General features: G+C 35.8%; 1 pseudogene; it reads left to right on the top strand.

Annotated features, from left to right (window-relative positions):
* The first annotated feature begins 9754 nt into the window (after nucleotides 1–9754).
* LOC129236645 (U2 spliceosomal RNA) lies at nucleotides 9755–9939 on the top strand (annotated as a pseudogene).
* The last annotated feature ends 3026 nt before the right edge of the window (nucleotides 9940–12965 follow it).

Genomic DNA, 12965 nt, shown 5'->3' with positions numbered 1-12965 from the left:
AAACTTAATTTTTGAGTTCGTTCTTCAGCTGAAAAATTTCAAGCACTTTTTTTGTCTTTTTTCAACATTGAAGCTTTATTCAGGGAAATGTTTTTGTTTATTCAACTTTTATGTGCACTTGATTGTAAACTCGCGTAGGCGGTCGGTAGTTGACATTTGTAGCAAGCATGCATTTACAGTCGCTCACACCTTATTTGATACAGATACGATTTTTTTGCAAAATGTTCTATATTTCACAATATTTTGAGAAATTGGAAGAATAGAGTATGCAGAGGCTCTATTTATTTTGCTTTATTTCATTTCTCAACAGTAAATAAAAAAGTGTACACTAATTTCATTGTTCTGCAAAAAAACAAAAAAATACATAAAGAGAATTCACGCCGTGGCTTTAATGATGCAGTTTAAAAATATATATTTCTAATTTTTAAAATTTAAGCTATTTCGTGCTTTGTTGGGTATCCTTCGAAGTTTCCGTGGCTTAGAGTCAACCAATTTTTTGTTTCTTCTTCGTATTCTGGGCTTATTTATTTCCATCCTTCAAATACTATCTTTTCAAGATCAGATTTGTTATGGAGTTTCAACAATATTTGAATATTGATAATCTCTGTATTATTTGTGTCTTCTGGTTAGGATCGCTATCTTGATAAAAGCGGAAATCATCTTCAATATGTAATTCTCTAGCGCTTTGACCCAAATTTTCTTGCAGAAGTTTTAAATAAATAAATGTGTTCATGGCTTACAAAGATTTAAAAGAAGAAAAATTTTAGCATACGAAAAATCACTGGTACGCGAACTGTTAGATATTTCTATATTACATATCAAAAAAGTTGATTGTTAAATGTAAATTAGATGAAAAACTTCTTGTCAAAGATATTTGTGACTTGCTTTTCTTCTCAGCTACAGCAGCAATTGTCAAAGCCATACTTGAAAATATTATAATCGCTTTTCCAATTTTTTTAGTACGTGCAAAGTTTGATTAGCTCTGCTTCATCTTATTTCCCAAAAATGTTTTCTTCTGACGAACCGTACCAAGAAAGGCGAGACCTCTGAATCTTAATCGGCTACCTATTCCCAGCGGTAAACAACCTTTTGCACAATGTTGTCTCCTAAACTCTTTCCTATATAAATCTCGATACTGAGAGGGTAGAATGATTTTAAGTCGCAAACGAAACTGATCACTGAGATATGAAAATCCACAGTGCTACTGTCCTATTATATGTAGAAAAATGGAAAGGTGTTTTAGTCATATAATTCAGTCAAGAAATTACAAAAATATTATAGTTTTTTGACATGCAGAATTGATGTGTGTTAAGTGATGTGAATTTCGATTCATACATTTACATTTGTGAACTGCCTTCCAGGAGATGGGACAGCGTGGGCCCAATAAGACCTACTAATGTTAAGCACAAATAACTTTTTTATTTTTTTGACATATTTATTTTTCTCTTTTTGTAGGTTATAATTGAATTGTTGGAAAGTTATTATGGAACCCTACCGCAAGATCACCAACAACCATGTTTTGATGTCGGATGAAGGGAATTTCCATTTAAATGGTTATGTCAACAAACAAAACTTTAGATTGCGGGGCTCTGAAAATCCAAGGGTAACACACCAACATCAGTTGCACCCATCTAAATTTACTGTTTGGTGTGGTGTTATGGCCACTAGAGTTATCGGTCCATATTTCTTCGAAAATGAGGATGAAACGCCGGAATCGATTTCAGGAGCTTCTTACAGAACATTGATTCAAAACTTTTTGCCGCCAATGACGGAGCAGTATCCTAATTTGTGGTTTCAACAAGATGGAGCAACTGCGCATACTGCTAGGCAAACTATGGACCTGCTGCGTAGTAGTAGTAAGTCTTATTTGGCCCGCCCTTTAAAAGTCTAACTTGAGAGCTTTGTAAAAAAATGTATGTCCACTATATTGAAAATCACAAATACATTTATTGAAAAACTAATTTTTTATTCAAGATTTTCAACAAAAATGCTCAAATATAGACTACCGAGCACATGAAGATTTTTGTTTTTTTCCTTTTTTACATCCCATGGACACTTAGTAATTTGTATAGCATTGGTGGGAGATTAATTGTTACTTCAAATCATCATTTAAATAATATGTTTTAATGAATATTTATATAGCATACATTTAATATATTAGCAACAAATATATTATATACTTAGTTTTAGCTTGTCAAAATAATTTTTGTATCTGCTAATCTGTTGGTGGGATTCGCTTTAGTCTTAATTTCAGCGTTAGCTCCATGTGCGGTATTTCTTGTACCTCTTTGTTCGAATGGGTTAGTAATTTTTGTGTGTGTTTCGTGCTATACCTATTTCTGCATTACGTCTTTTATGGGATCAATTTTTAAGTGGCGGTGTAAGTCTTCATTTGTTATATACCAGGGTGCATTTACGATAGTCCTTAAGGTATTTGATTGAAGTCGTTGAATTATTTGTATATTGTACATGAAGATTAAATCATTATTCTGTTTATCGCAATTTACTTTTACCTACATATATTTAACGGATTCCCCGTTGAAAAATTTCCTCGTATTTTGGGTAAAGGGCACTTCGGCCAGGTAATGAACCATCACCCGAAGTAAGTAGTGGTAGCAGGAGTAATGTCTGGTGAATACTGAAGATGATGTAGAACATCCTTCTATAACGTCTCTAGCAACTTTTACAACACGTTACCGAGCGGTGCCATGCCGAAAAGTCACAGCAAATTTTCTGGGTGTATTGGAGGTAATAAATGTTTAATACTTTATTCATTACACCATTATGTTGTTGTTGGTAACACTAATTAGTACTGGTTACGTTACGTTAGACTAGCTCAGGTCTCAAATCAGCATCTTCAAAATTAGCTGGCCTCTCCTTGCGTTCTTTGTCTACTATATTCTCAACAACACCTCGATAGGATATAATTTTTAATTCCAAGGGTTTCTTTGATATCGGCTTCAAATCCGAATTAAGCATCAGGTAACATAAAAGTTTGTTTCCAGCAACAGTTGGCGCCTGAAGGGAAATTTCAAAACATTAGCAGTTTCTTGCTATTAAAAAGATTCTGATCGAGGCCAGCGGCGCTTCGGAATCGTCCAAAGTGTGGACAACATTTAGGTTCATCATAAATTGAAAAGAAGCTCAGCTGCACCAATTATAGCAGTAAATTACCAAAAGCATAGCAATAATTTATGGATTCTCAAATTAAGTATTTTGAGTGTGTATAAATGAATGGAGTTTGATGTGTAAATAAAATAAAGCCTTATTTTTGGCAAGAAAAAAACCTTTTCAAGTTATAGGGCCCTTACAATACGAAGGCTTCAGCAGCACAATAAGCCATAGTTTTGCTAGTTTTTAATAGGACTTACATACAAATAGTTTTAATATATAAAAAAAATATATTATACTTTGAACATAAGCAAACTATGTATTAAGGAAGTTATTTCCACATACAAAAAAATTAAATCAACAAATTATTTTTATTTTTCTTACTGCCTTTCGGTCCTTCTGATAAAGGCTTGCTTTTGATGAAAGCTGCGTTATAAATCACACCCACAAATTTCATTACTTTTCAAGCGTGTTTGTCCAGGTATGTTTTCATCTGTACGACCACTGATTCTTGTGTTGTTGTTCTCGTTGTTGTTGTTGTTCTTGTATCAGTTTGAAAATTACCCACACATTCCATCGCCGTATGCAAATCCGGTTCCTTCTGGGTTAACCACTTTATTTCTTCGATCAACGTCTCTTGCAAACATTTAGTCTAATGCTCATTAATGGATAATATTTGGCGGCCAAGTCTTAAAAATTCTTTATAGGTACTTGTCGGTAAATACTTGCATAATATATTCCAGGGCTTCAATCATCAGGACACCGAATTAAAAAACCATTTATTAACACTGATTGTTCATTTGAGTTAAACAACAAAAGTTTGCATTTAGTGACATTTTATATTTATTCCAGATTTTATTAGGTAGTGAAAGGTTCCCGCACGGAAATTCTATGAAATGCTCGTTAAATTCTGTACCGGCCGTAAGTATGAAAATTGACTCACTAATTCGATAACAGCGCCGCCTGCTTTTAAGGGTTAGGCCACCGTCGTATTTTCACAAAGCCATTTTTTTATATTTTGCCTTAAAAGATGCTCTAATATCTTAAACATAACATTCTCAAAGGCTTAAGATGCTAGAAATGTAGTTTGAATTTTGGTGCAGCACCTCTTGATCCGGTTTTGAGCACATTTTTCTTAAGTTCAATCTTTTAAGTCGGCTGTAGTAATACCTCGAACCAATCTTGCGTGATTGACTCGAAATTTTTACAATTATACCAGCGCACTTGTAAATCTAATCGCATAACAGTGGTATAAAGCAGCATAAAGAAATCGAGATAAATAAAGGCATAGAAATATCAAAATTATCAGAATAATGAGTGAAGTCGATTTAGCTTTCGTCAGTATAGCGTCGTAACACGTCAGCGAGCAACTTTCAATGCAACTTGGATCACCCATTATTCTTTGCCCAAGATAGTTTCGTACGGAAAATGGGCAAAAGATATGGAAAAACACAAATAATAAAAAAAAGTGTCTCCGTTATCAATGAAGCAAATTTACTTTATGTGATGATGAATCCAAGAAAACTTGTACGACGCAGGTAAAGTTCTGAAAAATTAGCAATGTCATGCACACTTTTGAATAATCTCACACTTTTGCGTGTATCTCCATAACGAATCCATACAATTCGCACAAACTAGGCACACGTATGCCTACGCCACTCATTTATGTATATCAGAGATAAATATTATTAAGATCGGGCAAAACCCGATCAGTAATGGATTTCAAACGTCATAGTATGATTGCATTATATTTGGCTGGAAAATCACAACCAGCGATTGTTCGTCAGCTCGGGCACCTTAAAGTAAATAAAGTTTTTGTTTATCGCACCATTACTTGTTACAATGACACTGATAGTATCGCGAAGCGTCATGGAGGTGGTCTTCAAAAAACTGCACCGTCACGTGAAATGGTTCAAAAAGTGAAAAAGCGACTTGAGCGAAATCCTCGACGAAGTGCCAATCAAATGGCGAAAGATCTGAAAATATCTGAGCGTAGCATCCGCCGCACACTGAAAAATTATCTCGAAACCAAGATACGCAAGATCCAAAAGGCGAGGAACTTGAAAGAGCAAATGAGTTTCTTCGCTTGGCCGAAAGCGGTCAATTTCCGTGTTCCGAACATCGTCTTTTTTGTCGAGGAAATTTTTCAAATTAGTCAATTTGTAAACTTCCAAAACGATAGGGTTTATTTGACCGACCATTCGTGGGAGAATTTGAGTCAGCCAAGCGTTTTCATCGAGCTTGGCGTTAAGGTAAATGCGTAATATTATCAGGAAAGTATTCCGAAGATTGCTTTCAAGCTATGGGCAGACAAACATTTCAGTGGCAGACCATGGATGTTTCAACAGGACTCGGCACCATCTCACAAAGGTCGAGTGAACCAAGAATGGCTAAAAAATAATGTTTCGAACTTCACAACGTCTGCAAAATGGCTGTCAAATTCACCAGACACGAATCCAATGGATTGTTCTCTTTGACCCATTTTGGGGAGTAAGGTCCGAACTAAAAGATTCACAAGTCTCGAGGCGCTGAAAAAAGCCATTCTCGGCGAGTAGGCCAAAATACCTGCAAGTCACATTCGGGCAGCTTGCGATTTGTTTGAGGGCCTTCTTAAGGCAAAAGGAAATCATATCGAGCAGAAGTAAATTGAATCTTAATTTTGTATTATTTTTACACATTTTTTATTCTAATTGAAGAAAATTAGTTTTCCAAACTACGATAAAATGATAACTTTTTTAATTGGTTACACTTCCAGTGCCGGACCCTGTATTAATCCCTTTTATGCAAATAATCCCAGTTGTAATATAAAAAATTAGAGAAAGATTTAAAATATCATTCTGAACTACTGCTGAGGGTATGATACAGTACTTCATCAGCGTATTTGGCTGAATGCTGGGTACTCACCACTCACGCCAAGTCAAGAATGATGGATTACTAAGTTTGGCTAGTAACCATGGTGAAAAACAAAATTGCAAGGGGAACTTCGGCTGCCACGTCCCGGGAGTATTCTCCATCTGAAATCGGCACGATAATTTAACATACATTCATACACTTGTACAATCAGTCGCTGTTCAGATATCAACGACGCATATACCACTAACACAATCTTATCGCCAGCTGAAATCTGCACAATAATTTCACACACCCGTCAAATCTGGCGTTGCTCAGATTGTGTTAATTCCTTTGTATATCACTAACGCATTTTTGGGTTTTTCATAAACAAACCGAAATGTCAGCCCATCACTTGTTTCTGTCAAATTTGCTGAGATCCTGCCTCCATGCCTCTTTTCACCATGACGCCCGGTAGGCAGGCAGCGAAAAGGGCAACGGGTCTCGCTCTTGTGCGCTGATTGTGACCAGTCAGAAAAAATAAAAGGTATATAAAAGTAAAATGTATATAAAAGTAAAAAAATACAAAAAACATGAAACAGTTTTCATCAAAAAGGCGAAAAAGCAGAAGATTAAATAATAATATTAAACAAATTTGAGTAATTTTGTTTGGCTTATAACTTATAGTTTTAAATTGTGTACTAAAATTAACTAGGAACATATACATTCGTACTATTAAATAAAGTTATTAACAATAAAACGAAAAATTAATCAATACGTTTTAAGTGGCGGGTCCCAGACCCAGCGCACAACCAGCTATCCTGGAATGTTTCGCCTTCTCACTTTAGCTCACTCCCGAGCGGGTGTTCGGAAGCTACCCAGAGGATACTTCGGCTAATCCCGGGAGTTGTGAGCTGCTTGAACCATGTTAATGGTTAATGGTAGTAAAGTGTTATGGTATGGGCCTTTAGTACTGCGACCATATTGATCTATTGTGCACCCTATGTTGTCTATTGACTATTAAGTATGCTTATGAATTTACCAGCTCCTACTGAGGGAGTGATTGTAGGTCTTCATCTATAAGTATGAACTTGTTTAAAAACTTTTTCCTTCTATGCGTCAACACCGGACATTCGATGATGAGATGTTCTATAGGATCCTCATCTTCGCAGCAAAATCTGCAGGTGCTGGTGTTAGTTATGCCTAATTTATGTAAGTTTTTGTTTAACGTGAGGGCCATGTTAGCTCTTTTAGCATTGAAACTTAAGAACTTTCTGGAGTGTCTAAGACCCTCTACGTTGTTCCAATGCTGATTTATTAGAGTTTTTTTATTAGGTCCGATGAATTTACATCTGCCCCTTTTTTGGCTTGAAAGTGTGCCTTTTTGTGTCATGTCCTGGTACCCAACTTAATGAGACATTGTTTTGGATGCCAGGTTATTGAGTGTCTTGTGTCATTCTAAGAGAGTTTTTGAGTTGTAGGTATAGCTATCTAAAGCTTTTAGAACTGAATGGCTGTCCGAGAGTATTCTAATCTTTACTCCCTTGTGGTTCCTACGTTGCATGATGTTTGCTGCTTCCATTTTTGCGTGTAATTCCGCTTGAAAAATGGTGGTGTCCCTGGTGAGAGTGAATGATTTGTGGATTCTAGGCCCCATTACTCCTGCTCCTACACCATAAGGTGTTTTTGATCCATCAGTGTACTATTTTTGTGAATCATCATTCATCCATTTTGGGTTTGTTTTCCACTCGTTCCTCTCAGGAAAGATAACTGTGTATCCTTTTGTGAAACAGAGGGTTGGGTCAATATGGTCTGAAACTTGAGCCATGCTTATGATGTTTTTGACTTTATTTAGGATACTTAGGTGACCGGTACGGTTTTCTTCATGTGTAGCATGAATGCTTGCGTAGCTGCTTCCTCTTGGATTGCTATATGAAGTGGTGGGAGATTAAGGAGTGCTTCCATGCCAGCTGTTGGGGTAGTTCTCATAGCCCCTGTGATGCATAGGCAAGCAAGCTTTTGTACTTTTCCCAGTTTGGTTATCGCTGTTTTTTTAATAGATTTGCTCCACCATACTAGTGCCCCATACAGTATGATTGGTATAACCATTTGGGTGTATATCTAGAGGGCCATACTAGGGCTGAGGCCCCAGGATCTCCCTAGTAATTGTTTGGTTGTCCACAAAGATTTCGTGGCTTTTTTTGTTATATTATTTATATGTTATATTACTTCCAAGTGAGTTTTTTATTTTATGAAGGGGATAATTGTGGTTTTGTTAGGGTTGATCGACAGCCCCTCCTTTTTACACCATTCCCATGTTGCGTTCAAGGTATTTTGCATTAAGTCTGCTAGTTTCCTTTCATGATTGCCTTTTATTATAACAGATATGTCATCTGCATAACCAATGGTTATAAATCCCTTATTGTTTAGGTTCTGCACCAAGTCATCAACTAGTAAGGACCATAGCAGTGGAGAAAGAACTCCTCCTTGCGGACATCCCTTTACTGTTGTTACATTAAGTTCAGCTTGGCCTAACGAGGCTTTAATAATCCTCTAAATAAGCATTTGGCTAGTGTTAGCCAATGTGTTAGTATAGGGCTTGCACCTCTTTTCTCGAGTGCTGTTTCCATGGATTTGTAATTTGCGTTGCCGAAGGGTTCCTCTATGTCCATAAAGGAACAAAACCAGAACTTGAACCATATGCAGAAGAATCGTCCTAGCTACTCCCAAGTGAATGGCGATCAGTAACTTTCCCCACTTGCGTGGACTTCTTTCTTCTCTCTGTAAAGTACATTTGATAAATTTTAAGTATTGATGCCTTCTAAAGAATATTTGACTTTTAAACACCATATGACATTTTCTAAAATTGAATTTACGCTTTCTGACACTTTTGCATGTACTGTTGTGTTAGGCGTAAGTCATGGACTCTGTTCTGCATGCTAGCGCCTCTGAGGAAGATTAGGCTAATTTATAATGTAGGCGAGAGTTTGAAGATGGCTATTTAGGCCGATTCTAAGGATCAAAACATTCATTCAGAAGAGAAACATAATAAATGCTTCGCATGCACGCGATGTGTTATTGACATGGCACCGTTATGAAGAACTCTGCCTTTGTAACCATCATACTATGCTATTGATTGGCGCCTTTCTCAGCGCAGATGCAACAATTTGGTTTCAACTTAAATGGCATATTTCTGCTACTTAATACTGTCATATTGTTTGACAGTCACTTATAAAGCGTTTTTCAGTAAGAGCGCTTCAACTTTTGAACTTTTTTGAATAAAACACAAACGGTTTGACTCTTTTAACTAATTTTGAAGTGAAAACTTCTTTAGAATCGTTGGGAGTGATTTGAGAAAAAGTGAAACGAAAAAGCGACCATCTTGGCTTCGAAGCGTTATATTATATGTTGATATAAACGTAGCGACGAACTAAATAACTTTTATTTTTTCTTGTGATTCGAACCAAGGATTTTGGATCGGAAGCTCACATTGCTAGTCGCTCGGCTACCGCGCTATGATCTTGGCGCTGGCCTAAAAGTTATTTAGTTACGAAGCGTTATATTATATGTTGATATAAACGTAGCGACGAACTAAATAACTTTTAGGCCAGCACCAACAGCATGGCGCGATAGCCGAGCGGCTAGCAATGTGAGCTTCCGATCCAAAATTCTTGGTTCGAATCACAAGAAAAAAAAATTTTTTTTTTTTTGAAATTTGCATTGTAGGACATTTCTGATTATTTATTGAAAACAGGTTTTTGGCTTTTCTATTTTTGGTTTAGATACTGAAAGTCAGTTTAAGTGAATCGGTATAATCGCTTCTCGGCCTTATGGCTAAGATCAAAGTGTATCAGCTTAACATCTGATAGATCCTCCATCGGAGGACAACAAATGTTAAACTGATTTTTGGAAATGGGCGGAGTGTTTTAGGGGCTTTCTCCACCTCTGCCACGGGTTGGCCCGGTATTGCAGTACCGCCGGGATTTCGGCCCAAATTATTGAATAAATACAAGAAGAAATATACTAATACATTTAGCTTTGGTGGGAAGAGACATAAATTTTTATATGAATACAAGTACACGAAAATGGAAGAAATTTGTAAGTCTGTTTCTTCGGTCCGTTTGGGTATTTTTTTTGACAACATCGAAACCAAAGCATTTGTATCATATTTTAGCTATCATAAGCCACTCGTATCATTTGTTGAAATTGAAAACATTGAGGATGAATAACAATAAAATGAAGAAAATAAAATATGAACTTTATAGCAATATTATAATGAACCTGATGCTTTCCATTTCAATTCAACCGGGCTGCTCGGGTCATGTTCTTCGATTTCGATGTAACTTAAATATGTTGCTCTCTGGTCAAAATAATGAGACACGTATTTTTTTGTTCGCCCGAAAAAAATTTTTTTCAAGAGTTATCGGCAATTTTGTTTTTTGCCTCAAACTCGATTTTTTTTAATTATATAAGAAAAAAATTTTTTGAAATGCCCATAACTTAGTCAAAAATGAACCGATTTTAATAATTCTGGGTTCAAAATGATCGTAATTACTTACACAAGCGACTTCATGTAGAAACAATTGCAAAAAAGTAGTTGAAAATTTTTTATTTAGTAAAAAAGAAAAAAAATTTAAATTTTTTCAAAATTCAATATTTCAAAAAGGGCATTTTTTTTTTTTTATAACTTTTTCCAAATCAAAAAAACATCTCAAACTTTAATTGAGCTGCATGCCTAGTAGCTAAAATGCGTTGTTTTTGAGTAATGAATTTTTAAGTAAACACCCTGTTTCGCACTTTTTGTTTTTTGCAAAATAAAAAATTTTCAACTACTTTTTTGCAACTATTTCTACATGAAATCGCTCGTGTAAGTAATAACGATCATTTTGAACCCAAAATTATTAAAATCGGTTCATTTTTGACTAAGTTATGGGCAATTAAAAAAAATTTTCTTATATAGATTATTTCCATTTCAATTCAAAAGGGCTATTCGGGACATGTTCTTCGATTTCGATGTAACTCAAATATGTTGCTCTCTGGTCAAAATAATGAGACACGTACTTTTTTGTTCGCCCGAAAAAAATTTTTTTCAAGAGTTATCGGCAATTTTGTTTTTTGCCTCAAACTCGATTTTTTTTAATTATATAAGAAAAAAATTTTTTGAAATGCCCATAACTTAGTCAAAAATGAACCGATTTTAATAATTTTGGGTTCAAAATGATCGTAATTACTTACACAAGCGACTTCATGTAGAAACAATTGCAAAAAAGTAGTTGAAAATTTTTTATTTTGCAAAAAACAAAAAGTGCGAAACAGGGTGTTTACTTAAAAATTCATTACTCAAAAACAACTCATTTTAGCTACTAGGCATGCAGCTCAATTAAAGTTTGAGATGTTTTTTTGATTTGGAAAAAGTTATAAAAAAAAAAAAATGCCCTTTTTGAAATATTGAATTTTGAAAAAATTTAAATTTTTTTTCTTTTTTACTAAATAAAAAATTTTCAACTACTTTTTTGCAATTGTTTCTACATGAAGTCGCTTGTGTAAGTAATTACGATCATTTTGAACCCAGAATTATTAAAATCGGTTCATTTTTGACTAAGTTATGGGCATTTCAAAAAATTTTTTTCTTATATAATTAAAAAAAATCGAGTTTGAGGCAAAAAACAAAATTGCCGATAACTCTTGAAAAAAATTTTTTTCGGGCGAACAAAAAAATACGTGTCTCATTATTTTGACCAGAGAGCAACATATTTAAGTTACATCGAAATCGAAGAACATGACCCGAGCAGCCCGGTTGAATTGAAATGGAAAGCATCACCTATAATTATCCCGCCCCTAATGCTGCTTTCGTCTCATTCTCTCTCAGTTTGTTTTACGGAAGGTTTCACTTCTATCGCGTCTAACCGTTAGACTGGTATTTTTTTTTTTATTATGGAGTTCGAACATATACATTTAAGTATGGAATTCGATTTCTTTTGCATGACCACCGCGTGCACGTTTTACGAAGTCCAATCGTTGAACCCAATTTTCGACCACTCTTTTGCATAAATCGGCAAAATTCCAGCAATTTCGCGTTCAATATTGGCTCTGAGCTCACAAATCGTCGCCGGCTTGTTACTGTAGACCAATGACTTCACATAACCCCAAAGAAAATAGTCTAGAGGCGTCAAATCACACGAGCGCGGCGGTCATTCGACCGGTCCATATCTGGAAATAATGCGCTCATCGAACTTACTCTTCAACAAATCAATTGTAGCGTGTGCTGTGTGGTTTGTGGCCCCGTCCTGTTGAAACCACATGTCGTATAAGTCCATACCATTCAATTGCGGCCAAAAATAATCGTTTATCATGTCGCGGTATCGATTTCCATTCACAGTAACGTGGGGATCGTTCTCGTCAACGAAAAAATATGGGCCAATTACGCCGCCGGCATGTAAACCGCACCAAACAGTCACTCTTTGTGGGTGCATTGGTTTTTCGGCAATCTCTCTTGGATTATCTTTCGCCCAAATGCGGAAATTCTGCTTATTGACGAATCCACTGAGGTGAAAATGTGAGTCCTCACTGAAGATGAAGTGCGCGATATGCGTTTTGATTTGAACGCCCGTTTTCATATTAAGCCTGAATAACTTTAACGCGTTGCTCAAGTGTGTAGCATTCCATGATGAAATGTATACTAATGAAGTTCACAAATGACAGGCGAAAAATAAAAAATATTGCGTCGTTCGCCCTCCCTATCGGAAAAAAGTTGAAGCGCACCTATTGAAAAACGCTTTATATTGGCGGAAAGTATTCCCCAAAAAGACCACCGCTGGGATTGAGGTCTGGGATTATGTCAGGCTTTAAAGATGTAACAATAAAATGTCTGTACATAAGAAACAATACGCCGCGATATCGCATCTCAAACCTTTAATTTTTCGCAAATTTGCGCTAAACCAAACGCTTCCCTAAATGGGCACACTTTCGATTAATAAATTTAAATCTCCTATCAAAGCAAATTAATCTAAAATTTATGAGCTATT

This window comes from Anastrepha obliqua, chromosome 1 (genome assembly GCF_027943255.1).
Source record: "Anastrepha obliqua isolate idAnaObli1 chromosome 1, idAnaObli1_1.0, whole genome shotgun sequence".
Classification (NCBI taxonomy): Eukaryota; Metazoa; Arthropoda; class Insecta; order Diptera; family Tephritidae; genus Anastrepha; species Anastrepha obliqua.
This window is presented reverse-complemented; position numbering and strand designations above follow the sequence as displayed.